General features: G+C 48.0%; 1 pseudogene; it reads left to right on the top strand.

Annotated features, from left to right (window-relative positions):
* The window catches only part of LOC109861011, a 5,249-nt pseudogene extending 2,394 nt beyond the window's left edge, over positions 1-2,855 (top strand).
* The last annotated feature ends 12,564 nt before the right edge of the window (positions 2,856-15,419 follow it).

Here is a 15,419-nt window from a genome sequence, read left to right as displayed (position 1 = left end):
GGTGTCGAATAATTTGGTGTCGAATCGTACGGTGTCGAATAATTTCGTGTCGAATCGTACGGTGTCGAATAATTTGGTGTTGAATAAATCTGTGTTCAATAATTTTGTGTCCAATAATTTGGTGTCGAATCGATCGGTGTCGAATCGTACTGTGGTCAAACGGAACACGCCCAATGTGTCTGGTGTAATTTTTGATAATCGCTGTCTGTTGATGTTTTCGGCTTATTGTTAGTTTTGGTGGTCTGTTGATTGTTTTAGCTGGCAGCATCTCTGCGCCAAAGAGCCTGGTTGCGGCGGTTGCGCCTTGTTCTGACACCTAACCTTGTCACTCGAACCCCAGGAGGAACGGAACACACGACTGGATCTGGAAGTCCAAACGACGGAGCAGCTGTTACAGGTGCTGAATGAGGATCAGACACAACAAACTGAGGAACGAGTAGCTCCGGAGGGACAACGTCGGTTGGAAAAAACGTGAAATCGTCAGGATCTTAAGGTGTCAACTGGCAAGTACTCAATTGCGTTTATTAAATATTATAGTTTTATTTTGAGTTTATTAACATACAGTATAACGATCAGAAGTTTGCGCGTAGCACAAACACAAAGTGTTGTTTTGCTTTATTTTAGTAAGTATTAGGTGTTGGAATTAATTTGTAACTTTTTACAAGACATGACGTAGGTAGTACAGTATTTTGTTGTTACCTACAGTAATGTTCATCGTGAAACAGCTGTCAGTGGACGTCATTTGCTTTACATAACCTTTTTTTGAATCGTAAATAACAACATTTTATAATTTATTGAATGTCAAAATTTGTGCCGAATAAAGTGCTTTTGCGCGGAGATTTACTTCATTACTTTAATATAAACAAAAGTTCTGCTGAATCTCATCGTATTTTAGTGGAAGTGTATGGTGAACATGCTCTAGCTGAGCAAACGTGTCGGAAGCAGTGATGAAAGATCGAGCCGGCTAGCACCGAGAGCACCGAGGTAGTGGGAGCCACTTCCCACTACCTCGGTGCTCTCGGTGCTAGCCGGCTCGATCTTTCATCACTGGTCGGAAGTGATCAAACCACCAACGGCCAACCATCAACATCAGTGGCAAAGCCGAATATCCATGGGTCTAAGCTCCTGCTCTGTATTTGGTGGAATCAGAGGGGTGTGATTTATTATGAACTGCTGAAACAGAATGAAACCATAACTAGGGATCGCTACCGACTACAATTGATGCGCTTGAGCCGTCCATTAAAAGAAAAACGGCCGAAATACTCTAAAAGACACGACAAAGTCATTTTGCTGCACGACAATGCTCGTCCGCACGTCGCAAAACCGGAAACAAACATACCTGGTGACACTTAAATGAGAAGTCCGGGGGCCATACATGGCCTCCGAACTCTGGGGGCCAGGCGGGCAAAGTGCTCTTCGAAGCGCCATTTCGGGTCGAGATATAGACCTAGGTACTTAAAGTAAGTACCCACCTCGACCCGTGCCTCACTTACGCTGAGACTGAGTCCCCGCGGCGGACGTCCCCGGGGGCCATACATGGCCTTTGTCTTGTAGATGGCCACCTTGAGGCCCAGTCTCGTAATCCTGCCAACGACACAGTTTGTGCCCACCCGGGTTATAACCTTTTCTTTTTTTTTACAAGAGGAAAATGCTTTACGCATCCCCATCCTCAGGGAAAGGTGGGGTATGTGGGACTCCCCTCTCCGGCCCGCAAGTCGGAGAGGATATACCAACTAAAAACCTTTTGCGTGGCCTAACTTCGCGCGGTCTGAGGAGGGGACCTGGTACCTCCGTGTCGGAACTCATCGCGGTTCCCCCCCTACCTACCAGGCGGTACATGCGCCTTGCGCTCAAATGAGCGGTGTTCCACTCTCGTCCACGACGAGATGGAGGGCCACACCTCTACCTCGTCGGGTATGCAGGGCCACGTGCAATAGGGGACTTGGCTCTCTGACCAAGCCTCCCGTGTGGCCCGGCGTCAAACTCCAAAGGAAGACGCCTCCCCAAATGTGGCTATCCACGCGGGGGCCGACTTACTTCCGTGAAAATAAGCCGGCCCGTACTCCCCACGGAAGAAGGCGGACATGTCCGCCCTCAGTCCCTGCCCCGAGTCCTTGAAGTTATGTCTTCGAGGACGCAGGGCCGGGCTTGCTCGGCTTTTTTGTTCCCGGGGAAAATTTTACACATATTTGCAACAAGTTTCTTGCAGCAAATGTCTTATTTATTATTCAATCTGTGGTGGAATTCTGTGTTTTTCTAACGGATCGAATTGTGTTCAGCCGCTTTTAGACAAAAGCCCTGCGCGAGTACCCACCAATCATGGAACCGTCAAATACAGCAAGCTGGACAATGAAATAGACAGCCCAAACAAACAGTTCCTCAGCGACACCATGCAACAACAGAATGTTATGATGAGGCAGCAGGACGAACAGTTGGACATGATCGGGGAGACGGTTGAAAACAGTATCCAGGCAAATCAACAATGAACTGGATGAGCAAGCTGTGTAATGCATAGATTGTTTTATATATATATATATATATTTTTTAATAATATACTTGAATTTATTTGAGATTGTTGTCTTTGTGTGAATGAGATTGTTTTGAATCTATTTCTCTCAACAGGATGTTAGACGACTTCGGAAATGAGCTGGAGACGACAGACTCCAAGCTCGACGCCACCATGAAAAAGATGGCCAAAGTACATGAGTAATGGTAATTATAACAATTATATTTCCGCTCCCACTACTCCTTCAGCATCTAATGTTGCTGATCTTATTTTTCCCGATAACAAACCTTCTTCTTTCTGCTCCTTGTCTACCACAATAGTTAATTGTTTCCTATGTTTTAATGATTAATTGTTCTCATGTGTTTAGGCATAATTGACAGCATTAATGAGAGATATCGTAGCTGTATTTTTCAATTATAGAGTTATTTTTTAATGAATTTTATTAAAAGTATATCTTTTTGAAAGACATAGAGAAACAAAGATACAAATAGAATAACTAAACTATACAAAATAAGTTATACAAAAAATATTAAGAAATATATATGGATATATAAAGTATATAATTATAAATAATTAAAAAAGTATTATACAAAGATTATATAAAAAAAAAGTTTTGAAAAGTTGCAGCTTTGCATTGTTATATGTTTTATTGATGCTGTTGAAGTGTTTTTTTTTTAACACTTTCACTATACTTTTAGCTGAAAAAAATAATTGTTTTTCTCTCTCATACACTTTGTTTTACAAATTTTTGGCTTAAATTTGATATTTTGACATAACAAACACATCGTAATTAGGAATAATTAGAAATGTTTAATTTTTTTGCTAAAAGATTTTTCCATTAAGGTAGAGATATATCTCGTCTATTTTTGTTAAAAAACAACACTTCTATTACAGAAGAGAAAGATGTTGTTAAACAAACAGGCTATGTTTGTAGAATATTTTAATACTTTATTGCAATATCAGTTATGCAATTTATATTGATGTCAGCATTCTGGCCCTCCGGGCCTGTTCCTCCCCAAAAACCTTCTTCTTGGCCATTGCGGCCGTTTTCCTCCCCACTTTCTTTGGAGCACTGGGCTCCGGAGGGGGGAGGCCATGCGCTTTGGCGACCTTGCCACCCGTTTGGGTGGTTCGGCCGCCGATTGGGAACTCTGCGTCCCAGAAGACGCAGGAGTCGTCACATCGAGGGGGGTCGTCGTCCCCTCGGACGTATCCATAGCCTCGGCCGATGGATCCCGTAGAGGAGGGGAAACCGGTTTTCCTTCGTCTCTGCTTATGGTCTGCGAGAAAGTCCTCGCAGACTCAAAAGGGCCCAGGGCCCTTCTCCTCCTGCTCTCCGGGGGGCAGCACGCGGGCTGCCCCCAACCGGTGATTGCCTTTAACCTTTAGAGCGCCAGAAAACGCCTAAAGGCGTAAAAAAATGAAATGTTTTTATACTCATTTTTTTATCATCTAAATTAAATAGAAATGATTAAAAATAATTTCTATTATCTAAATTAATTGTAATAATTGATCGTGTCCAAACAGTATCACAATAACACAGGTTTTAGGTCCAACTTGTTACTGCAGCGAATCTAATTATATAAATCAATGATCTACTTTAGATGTGGATATGGATTTCGGGGTTCTCGCCACCTAGCGGTGATTTTTGCTACTATTAGATGAATATTGTAAAATACGTTGATAAATGCTCAGCCAAACGGAAAAAATTTTTTAGAAAAAAGAAAAAAAACTCAAATGTCGGTTGATGGCGCCCTCTATAATGTTTTCTAATCGATAATGATACAAACTGACTTTATGTGATCAAATAAAACATAAATAATGCTAAAAACAAAAAAAATAGTGCAATTGAATGTTTTTTTAAAAGTTTGAAAATTTTAACATTCGGTTTTATCGTACCTGGCTAGGATACGCCTCTAGGCGTAAGGGGTCTGACTCGCCAACATCTTCATTTAGTTTGGCCCTAATTTAGGGACCTTAGACCACATTTTTATAGAAAAATACGATTTGCAAATTTTTCAAAACCCCGGCGCTCTAAAGGTTAAGCCCCAGATCAGAGCATAAAGGGCACTTTGGCTCCTTCGCCGTGCATGCTCTTACCCCATGACCTGGAGCACCGCAGCGGAAGCAACGTCCGCTGCGGTCGACCGCAGAGGTGCAGTACCTCCTCACATGGCCCGTGAAAAGGCACTTGTAACACCTCAGCGGCAGGGGCGGGAGAACCTCTACCGAGGCCGAACTCTACTCCACCCGCACTTTCCCCTTCTGGTTTTTCTGGCTTATACCCAGCCGCCTCACAGCGGTGAACGGGCACTGGGCCCAACAGGTAAGATCACCTGCGGGGGACTCCAGGATCTTACCGATCCGGACTTCTGCTTCTTGGCAGCCTCCCTCGCTCGCAAAGGAGGAAGCCAACTCCTGGGGGGTGACGGACAAGTCGAACCCCGCCAGTCGGATCTCTCCGGTCTTGGCGGGGCACGACACCTTCACCCCCATATTTCTCCCTTCTTGCGTTACCAGAAAGTCCCTCATCCACGAGTACAAGGCTTTCGCCTTATCCTCGCGGCCCTCTCCGGGGATCAGCAACAGCAGACCCTTGGTGACGGAACGCTTCGGGCGAAGTTTGGTTATCCTGAACCTGGCGGTTATGTTAGAGAGGGCCTTCCGGAACGCCATCATGGCGTCCGCAAGGGATGCGTCCTCCTTAACCGCCGTCAACCCCACTGCCGCAGTGTCGGGAATACGGATGCGCCTAGGGCGCACTCTCCCGACACCGCGCCTGGAGGGTTTGGGGGGGTCTTAGCTCCCTTGCCTCCAGGCTGTCCCTTCTTTTTGGAGGAAGGGTGGGCGGCGGTCTGGGCCGAGGCCTTTGCCCGCCGCTCCGCCTTCCTCCCCGCCACTTGTGCCCAGGAAGCGGAGTCGGCTGACGCCGATGTCCCGGCCTGGGCACCACCAGTACCCGGCGCCGGCTTTGCCCCCCGTCCCTTGCTCCGCGAAACGGAGCGAGACGTCGGAGGGACAAGGCGGCCGGCTCCCCTTTTCTTCCTCGTCGCTGAGGACGCCTTCCGTCTCCTCGCAGGGAGGGAAGGGGGGAGCCTGGCGAGCTTGCGCTCGATCAGAGTTCTCACTTTCTCCAGAAGAAGGGACTCCTCACCGAGTCCCTCACTGAACGAGGAAGGTGGCGGAGGGGGCATGCTAACTTTAGCACGCAGCTCCGCAACTTCCCTCCTCAACTGCACTACCTCCGCCCGGAGCTCCTTATCTTCTAGGACAACCTTAGAAGAGGCCGGCGCGGAGGTAAACTCCGGATCCCCCTGGAGACGCCCTATAAGCGTTGCCAGGATAGTGCGGATGTTTCGGCTCGCTATCTTAAGAGCCTTTACCGAAGTGCCTTTAAGATTCTTGGAGCGCTGGGCCACTTTCTCCACCGCGTCTAACTTCTCGTACACCCGTTCCGCAACGCGGACGGTGTCAAGGGTGGGCAGCTCGTTCTCCACGAGCTGGAAGGGCAAATCCTTCGGAGGAGCTCTCCGGGCCAGACGCCGCACCACTTCCGGGTCGGAATCCGGGTCGTACTCCGACTCGGAAGCCCCACCATACAGCTCACGTAGCTCCGCCTCGCGAAAGGCCTTTTTTGGGCCGGGCGGAGTTCTCTTTTCTCCTCGCGCGCCCGTCCGAGATCCACGAATTTACCGTGAGTGGGTGGGCGGCCGCGCCCTCTCTTCCTCAGCTCCGTTCCATCCAAAGACGGACCCGGAACCGGGCTGAGGGTCGTCACGTCGACCTGCATCGCTCTCTCCAAACTCCAACGACGAGTTGGAGGAAGCCCTCGACGCTACGCTCCTCCTCTCGCGACTGCTTTCCCTCGAAGAAGAGGTAGCCTTCGCAGGCGCAAAATAGTTGGAAGGGCCTGCGGTGCACCCCTGCAACCGCCCGTCGCGTGATGACGACAAGGAAGAGCGCGGGACGCTTACCCTTCCATGCCGGACCCTGGGTGTCCGTTCACCCTGGGCCGGTAAGTCTAAGCTCATCTTTTTGCCTTCCATCATGATACAAAAAGTGGCAGTTTTATTTCGGACTTGTACCTGTCCTAAACCGGTTGCCTATCATGGCTACCGAGCCCGGTCTGCCCGTGGACCCTTCTCTTAGTCTGGCAGGTCATGGAAGGCCTGTCCGGCAAAGTAGAACCCACCAGGACCGAAGTCCCGCCGGCATAGCCCTTCCAATCTGCAACACAAGCCGGGGCCCCACGTCAAGGGGGAAGAATCCAAACTTGCCCCGGACCCCGGTCACAACCTTTTTTTTTGCGCAGGGGAAATGCATTTACGCAAACCCTGACCCAGACTAAATGTGGGCCACAGTAGTGTGGGACTCACCCCACCAAAGCGCACCCTGGTGGGGAATATCCACTAAAATTCCTGCGGTGTCCACCTTCCGCTCTTTCAGGGCTGCCCCGGTACCTCTTTTAGAACAACCCAGAGACAGCCCAATAGGCACGGGGACTTTTGCCCCCCTATCCTTAAATGGAGGAGCAAAACTCCTCCACGATCAGAGGGAGGGGGGACACAGCCCCTCTCTCGCCGTCTGCGGGCCGAGTGCAATGAGGGGGAAACCCCTCTCGGCCTCAAGTCAAACGCAAAGCGGACTTGACCCCATGATAGTAGTATTGACCTTCCTATTGTCTCGAAACGCGAGACAAGAAGGAAGTCCTCCCCCCCACACTGCGCCCAACCACCGCTGAGTTGAGTCTCAACTAGGGCTCAAAACAACGGGGACCGGGCCTCCTCTCAACACTGCTTGGTCTCTTAAAAGAGAACCAGGCGTCACCTACTATATCTGGTGCTTAACGCACCAGATATACGGAGGAGCGGTTCCCCGGATCCTTATATCGGAGCCAGGGAGAACCGCATCCTCCCTACCCTTGTCAGGGTTTACTAACGGGCACGGGAGCCCCCCGACCGATGGCCGAGCACCGAGCCCCGCCTATTCGGTGGGAGGACTCTCGGCCCGACTCCTCACAGAGGGGACACCCCTCATCCTCTGTACAGCCGGCCGCTCTGTGCCTCGGCCGACCACAGTGATAACAAAGATTACTGCGATCGACCTGGCTGGAGCACAGAGCCCTGCAGTGCCCAGGCTGAAAACACCTGTAGCACTGCAGGGGGCGGGGGCGGAGTGCTCGCATCCTCGCCACAACCCAGCCCACTGGCAATTTCCTTACTTTAATTGCCTTAGCCGCCGCCTCAGCTGGGCAGCGAACCAACGCGACTCCACCCACGGGCTGGGAGCGACGCAGGGATACTACCCTAACGCCAGTCCCGCCACCGAACTCTGCCACGAACTTTTTGCAAAGGTCGTCTTCCGTGGTGAACTCGTCCAATCCCGAAACTAATATCTCCACGTTTCGGGATGGACAAGCCACACTGACTCCTTTGGGGAAAGCCTCTTTCAACTTGGTGGCGAGGAGGTCCGCCTTGGATTTGCGGTCCTCCCTTCCCACCTCCAACAACAAATGCCCCTCCAGGGTCCGACGGACCCTGGAAACGCCCGCCGACCTAGGGTCCACCTTATTCCTCGCGTCTCGAAGGACTTGGGCATACGACATGCCCTCCCCCTCGAGACGCAAGGTGACCGCCTCAGTACGCGGGAGTACCCCGCGAGGCGACCGCTGGCTTGACGAAGGTGGGGTCAAAGGAGGGGAAAACTCCCCTCGACCGGCATCAACGGCCGACCCCCACCCTTTGTAAGCGCCTTGGTGGCCTTTACCACCTGTCTCTTCTCTTTCTTCTTCTTCTTTCTCTTTTTCTTCTTCTGTTTCCTTTCCTCCGCCTGTGCCTTAACAGGAACAGGCGGGGGAAAATGAGACCTACTGACAGGGGGGGGCTGCCTCGGGGGTCCCCGCTCCAAAAGTTTTTGGAGCTCCCCCGAGACGGTGCACCGCACCACCTTCTCAATCTCCTCCAACCAGGAGGGTGGAATCTGACTCTCCCCCCTGACCGGAGTGGAGCATGTAGCTCCTTCCGGCCTCGGCATGGAGACGTCGGCGATGTCACGTACCGACGTCTCCATGCTTTCGTGAAGCGCGTGAAGCGACCGGGAGGTCTCATTATGGACCCCCTCGATCGCCGCACGCGCCCCCTCAACTCCCTTTTTACTTTTCTTCAGGTCAGCGAAGGTGGAGGTAGTAACCTCATCAACATCCTCACTGACCTGGAGGATAGCCTCCGAACTTTGTCGCTCAGAGGTAACCTGCCCCCGAGCGACCCTTTGTACTTTGTTGGTCACGTTGGCGACACCTCTCTCAATGTTGTCAACGGAGAGAGGTGAATCGGGCTCGGAGCTCCAGGAGACCTGAAGCGATTCTTTCCCGGAGCTCTCTCGGCCTGCCAGCTTTCTCCTCCCTGGACATTTTAGAGCGACGACAAAGTCGCTCCCAAAGCTTGTCCAGGGAGTCAGTCACGTGATCAAAGAAGGCGCCGATGCCCATCGTAACGAGGGAGCAATCGGCTACTCCGAAGCCCTCTTGAAGAACCGACTCCAGGCTCTTATCAGCCTGACGCTTTTCCCGCTGCTCTGTTACGGCGGTAGCAGAATGTCCAGAGAGGCCCGCCGTCAACCCCTCCTTCTGCCCTTCGCTAGACGACGACGCGGCGGGAGCAGGAACAGTACTTCCACCATGCCGGCCCCTGAGTGTCCGATCACTCTGAGGCGGTAAGTCCTTCTTCATCTTGCTGTCCATCATATTTTTTTTTCTTCTTGTTCGGTTTTACATCGGTGTTTTCCTTCACCTAGATCGGTTGGTAAACAAAACCTAACGAGCCCGATCTGCCCGGGGGTTGGGAGTGCTTTTAAGGCGGCACTCACTCGCCTTTGACGTGGATACTTCATCAGGTTTAATGGAGCACTTTATAGGCCGCTCCCTTCCCACAGGAGCGACCACCCCACCCTCAGTATCCACCGCTGTTTGTCCGCGACTGCTTATTCCCCCCAAAGGGGTTATTCGCAGCTAACCTTAGTACTTGAGGCCGTTCCCCTATCCGCAACCCGAGACCCCGGTCACAACCTAACCTAACCTAACCTAATTGCGTTTTGGGATTTTAGATACTTCCGGGGTTCCACTTAAAAGAGTAGTTTAAATTTTACTAACTAATACCGAATAAATTTACAACTAACTTCCAGAACGTAGTTTAGGTTATGTTGTTTAGCACTACAGAGGACAGATCGGAAGAGAACATCGGCAGCGGCCCGGAACGATTTACAAGATTGTGAGTCGCTAGTCCGACAGAAAAGAAAGTCAGTAGCGGTCCGGAACGATACGCAAGGTCGTGAGTCGCTAGTCCAACAGGAATGGAAATCAGGGATGCCAACTTAACGCAATTAAATGGTTCGGATGGTAGTCGTCTCAAAAGAAACAAAGAGTTAAGGTTTAAAGTCCGCGAGAATGGAACCACCGGTTGTTTTATTGCACTAATACTATTATTTTGACTTACTACTTGTTGCTATTCTTCGATAAACAATCAAATTTCACCTTGACCAGGACTGCGGAGTAGGCAAGCTGGTTCGGCTTCCGACTCGGTTGTTCTGTGCCACGACATTGCCACAACCTGTCACTATCGCATCAACTAGCGCACGGTTAATCTTTTTAAAAGAATTTGCAACGTACTATACAGCATACTATTAAACTGAATGAAAAGAGGATTAAGCTCTCTGTGGCTCTGAGTTCCAGCTTTAATATTTAGTTTTTCGGCCCCCAGACACTTGGGTTTTACCAATCAAACTTAGATTCTGAATCGCTTTTTATTACTTAGATTAAAAATCGGATCTTGATTTACAGATCCGCACAAGCGAGAACGCCAATCACCGGCCAAATCGGCCTAACTATCTCTTGTTCAAAACTCGCTATGGGCTTCGCGTTGTCGTGTATAAATTTGCACGACTAACCACTGACTTAGTTTCGAGTTTAACTTCCTTTTCGGAGATAAGAGGATCTTTGATGTCCACCCGTCCGATTTGAGTTACTCGCCTCGGTTGCTGTGCAAAAATTTTTATCACTCTTCGTTTTCTTACAAGTTAGAAATCAAATCCGTTGGTTCGTCATGGCAATACCCTGCGTGCAAACTGATTATAATTTGTTTATCGCCACTGGCCGATTCCTCGTTCTCCATTCAGGAAGTTTACATCTAAGATTACAGTTAGTTACGATCTTTAGAACCAGAATACGTTCCCACGTTGCAAAAAAAGAGGACCGTGAAGTCCATGACGTAACAGAGCAACAGCATGAACTATCATTGTCGTTGTTTAATGACCCAGTGAGGTTGCGTGACACCAACGGTTCTGGGAAGAACTGCCGGTTGCCACTGGGTGCGACACATCGCCGCAGTGTCAAAAGTGCAGCGCGGCATGTGTCGGTTGTCGGCACCGGCAACTGGCACGGCCGTTGCTAGGGCCGAGAGACCTGCTGGATCAGCGCAATCGATGAGTATAAATCGATTGCGGGATTGAGACAAGCGGAGACTGAGATTGGACTGCTAACTCACTGTGAAGCTCCGCAAGCCGGAGAGTTTACCGCAGTGAGTAACAGTCGTGTAAAGAACCATTGTAAGAAGGAAATAGTAATAAAGGATCTTTCAAGGTTTAAATAAGGATATTTTTTCACTAAACTGTCTATACTCACCCCTCGACACCCAACAAATTTTGGTGGCAGCGATGGGATCTTTCATTCTGTGTGTCAAGAACGGGACTCAACGGGAGATTCCGGTTAGATCCAGGAAACGGACACTGGGTGAGAAGAACAGAAAAAAAAAGAAAAGAATGGCAAGTTTTTAAATTGAAAGCATATATTTATAAAAAAGAAGAGAGAAAATATATAAGTATTCTCAAACACGTTGAAGGTCAACGTCATTGGTTGTCTGCTCCTGAAACAAAGAAAATAGAAGCAGTCACTAAAAGGTGTCTTGCGAACAACGGATTTGAAAGAGAAAGAAAAACACTGTGAACTCACAGTCTCGAGTTACACGGCAACACTGATCTAGCGCAAGCTACGCGGCGGGCAGTGCCACAAGGCGGATATAAGAAAGCGACTGGACAGAAAGAAAAGAAAGACTAGGAAATCCATCGCCGGAAAACTCCAGAAGGACGCAGCAAGTGATCGGGCAGCAAGGACAAATTCAAGCCACAAACGAGAGGACCAAAGCAGGCATCCAGATAGCAGCCAAGCAGAGATAGCAGCAAAGGCGACAAAGCGGTCAGTGCAAGCAAAGCAGCGGTAGCAACAAGTGGCAAGAGAAGCAGTGGTAGCGGCAAGGCAGTGATAGCGGCGAAGTAGCAAGGAAAGCTGAGGTAGCAACACGACGACAGACACAACTACGTAAGCGGACATATGGGTCAACTACTGTAAGTCAAAGCATAAACTTTTGTAATTGCGCAATTAGTACACGTGGTTAATAATTGGCGTTTGCGGCGATGCAGAGTACGGTCCGATCGAGTAAATAGGATGTTTAGAAGTTTTCTACTGGTGCAGGAATCGAGAAGTGCACCAGCGGCGTTATATCAGGGAACATAAATAAGTAGGCAAAAACCGATAGAACAAAATAGCAAGGAAAATAGGAATTTGTATCCGAACGTTATCGTGGAAAGGGAATTTTCGTTTGATTTAGACAGTAACATCGCCGGACATTTACAGGATATAACGAATCACGAAGAGATTGAGAACGGTGGAACTCCGAGCAGTGGTACTCAAAGCGGTAGATCTTCTTTACTTTCGTAGAAGAGCGAGTTGTTTCATAAAACCGTGATGGATTCCGATGCGATAGAACAAATAGGCGAACACTTATAAATTGGACTTGCAAAAACGTAGAGCGGGAAATAAAAAAAATGCACCATGAGCTGGTAGCGGAAAAAACCGCGGGACACGGGGCCGCGAGAACGGGCGACAGGAATTCCAACCCCACAGACGTAATGCTGCAACAAATATTAAATTCCCTCGAAGAAATGAGTACACAAATAAACAGAGTGACTAGGCGCGTCAACGGATTGAGCGAGCAACGGGTACGAGAGATCATTGTACTCTCGGAACATGACGGCACGCGGTAACACGAGCCGACGACGATGGAATAACCCGAGAGCGCGATAACGCGTTTAACGTGACCTACGGACGAACGGCCGCGGACGTACGCATTCAAACCACACACTTAAATGATTATAACATCGAAAGAAGCGCGTGCCATAATACCGACGTTTGATGGAAAATCGCAGACACAGTTACGTGAATTCTTGAGCGCATATACGTATGCAAGAAACAGTATAAATCCGGTCGACGAAAAGACTTTGCTAGAAACGATATTATGCAAACTAAAAGGACAAGCGTTGATAGATTTCGAGACGCGAGATATCCACAGCTTTGAACAATTAAAGCGCGAAATAAAAAATACATACTTTGCTAAAAAAAAAGCACGACCGAGCTGTAGATCGAATTTAGTTCTCTAAAGCAAAGATACGACGAAAGCGCGTTGAATTATGGACAACGCGTAAATCAATTCGCTATGGAACTGTATAAATCTATGGTCGAGGGAAAAGTACGCACTATAGAACAAAAACGCACAATATTGGAAACAATAAAAGAACAAGCGTTACACCACTTCCAGATAAGATTACGCGAGGAGTTAAAATTAATCGTACGGTCGCGTAGTTATGCCACGCTTCAGGAAGCAATAGCCGGAGCAAGCGCAGAAGAAAAGGCTGCTGGAGTAAGATCAAAAAGCCGCATACATACGCCAACGCGTAGCAATAGTAAAAATTTCAAATGCTACAAGTGCGGGAGGACAGGACACTACGGAAAAGAGTGCCGATCGGGCAAGATAACATTGCCAAAGCCAAGCAATAATCGAGTAAATGCCATCAAAACGCAGTGCAGGTATTGTAAGAAAACAGGACATGTTAAGGAAAATTGCTGGTCACTAAATGGCAGGAAAAATAAGAAAAGAAACATGAGAGCAATACAGGCAGCAAAAGACAAGAAAAAGAAAAGCCGAAACGACGATAGCGACAAAGAGGGCAAGGGAAAAAAGAACAAATCTGTGTTAGTAGCAGAATTGCAGATAGCCGAGCTAAATGCTGCGCAAGCGGTTCCGGACATAGTAACCGTACCAATGAGAGAAGCAAAGAAAGGCGACGCAGAGTTACTTTACGACACTGGAGCTACAGTGTTGTTGATCAAAAAGAAATATTTAAAAAAGAAACCGCCAGCCAAAAAAACGGAAATGAAACTGACAGGCGTTACAGGGCATCAGGCATGCGTCATAGAAAAAATTATAACAACCATACAGCTGAAAAATAGAGAAATCAAGCATCCGATCTACGTAATGAAAGACGATTTCCCAATCAACTACCAAAGCATCTTGGGAAATGATTTCATTAAAAAGCATAACGGCAAGCATGATTACAGAGCGGGAAAACTTTCGCTTGGAAAAAATACGTTGCGATTACGCCCGTTTAAGACTAAAGAGTTATGACCCCGAAGCAAAACCATCGTACAGACGGCGTCATTAATTCGAAGAATAGGCGCGGGGATCGGAGGGCAAACTGTGCATAAATAAGAAGAAATAGATATATTATAACAAATAAAAATATGCCGAAAGTTGATTGCTACTAGTTAGTTAGTACGGCGCCCGTTGGCGCTACGAGCAACCGCCCCGCTTGCCCTCCGATCCCCGCGCTTATTCTTCGAATTAATGACGCCGTCTGTACAATCAATAACAGTAACCAAATCGGCATCGTGCAGGCAGGAGAAACGCAACCATTAGTATTTATAGGAAGTTGTCTGGTGCGACCGAATAAAAATTTTTGTTCAATAAGCGTAGTAAACACTACAAAGAAAATAATAAAAATAAGCACTCCGTGCGTTAAATTGGAAATGTTAGAAGAAGAAAACGAGACAGAAAGCAAAGTATCAAACGTAAGCGTAAAAGCAGAGAAGCCAGTACGTCGCGAAAGAGTGAAAGAAGCATTGCGAGTAAAGCATCTGAATAAAAAAGAAAAACAGATCCTACGTGAAATATGCAAGAAGCACCAAGATATATTTCACATCACAGAAGAGCCACTCACTAAAACAAGCGCGGTAGAGCACCGAATAGCGGTGAAGGCCGATACTGTACTGATTAGCGTAAAGCCATATAGGTTGCCGTACAAGCACAAGCAGGAGGTAAAACGACAAGTTAAACAAATTCTGGACAACGGAATAATACGCAACACTGAGAGCCAATGGAATGCGCCAGTGCTGGTCATGCCTAAAAAGATAGACGCGTCCGGCGTAAGAAAATTAAGAATAGTGGTGGATTTTCGTCGACAACCGAGGCGACAATAGGAGACTCGTTCCCGTTACCGAATATTGCGGAAATATTGGACCAGCTCAGGAATGCAAGAAATTTCTCAATGTTAGATTTGGCGTCCGGGTACCATCAATTACCAATGGACAAAGAAGACAGAAGTAAGACGGCGTTCTCAACGCCGTATAGACATTATGAATATAATAGGATGCCATTCGAACTAAAAATGCGCCAGCAACATTTCAGAGATTAATGAACTCAATTCTGATAGGATTGCAAAGAATAAAATCCTTTGTACATCTCGACGACTTTGCAATATACGACGCAAGTTTACAAGTGTCATATCCGTGGACGTAGATGTATTATATTTAGTTTGTTTTTTTTTGTATTCTAGTTTGTTCTTAAATATTATCATAATCGATACGTTACCAGCCTTAAATATTATCATTACCATTGTCGGTAACGTATCAGCGACGGTAATATACCATGGTCGGTAATATACCGTAGTCGGTAATATACCGTGATCCCCTCCGATGGCGTGCCACCTTGTCGTGGTGGAGGGGCTTGAGTGCCGTGTTGATCCGTGGCGC

The sequence above is a fragment of the Pseudomyrmex gracilis genome, unplaced genomic scaffold (genome assembly GCF_002006095.1).
Source record: "Pseudomyrmex gracilis isolate BER0280 unplaced genomic scaffold, ASM200609v1 scaffold_541, whole genome shotgun sequence".
In the NCBI taxonomy this organism is placed as follows: domain Eukaryota; kingdom Metazoa; phylum Arthropoda; class Insecta; order Hymenoptera; family Formicidae; genus Pseudomyrmex; species Pseudomyrmex gracilis.
This window is presented reverse-complemented; position numbering and strand designations above follow the sequence as displayed.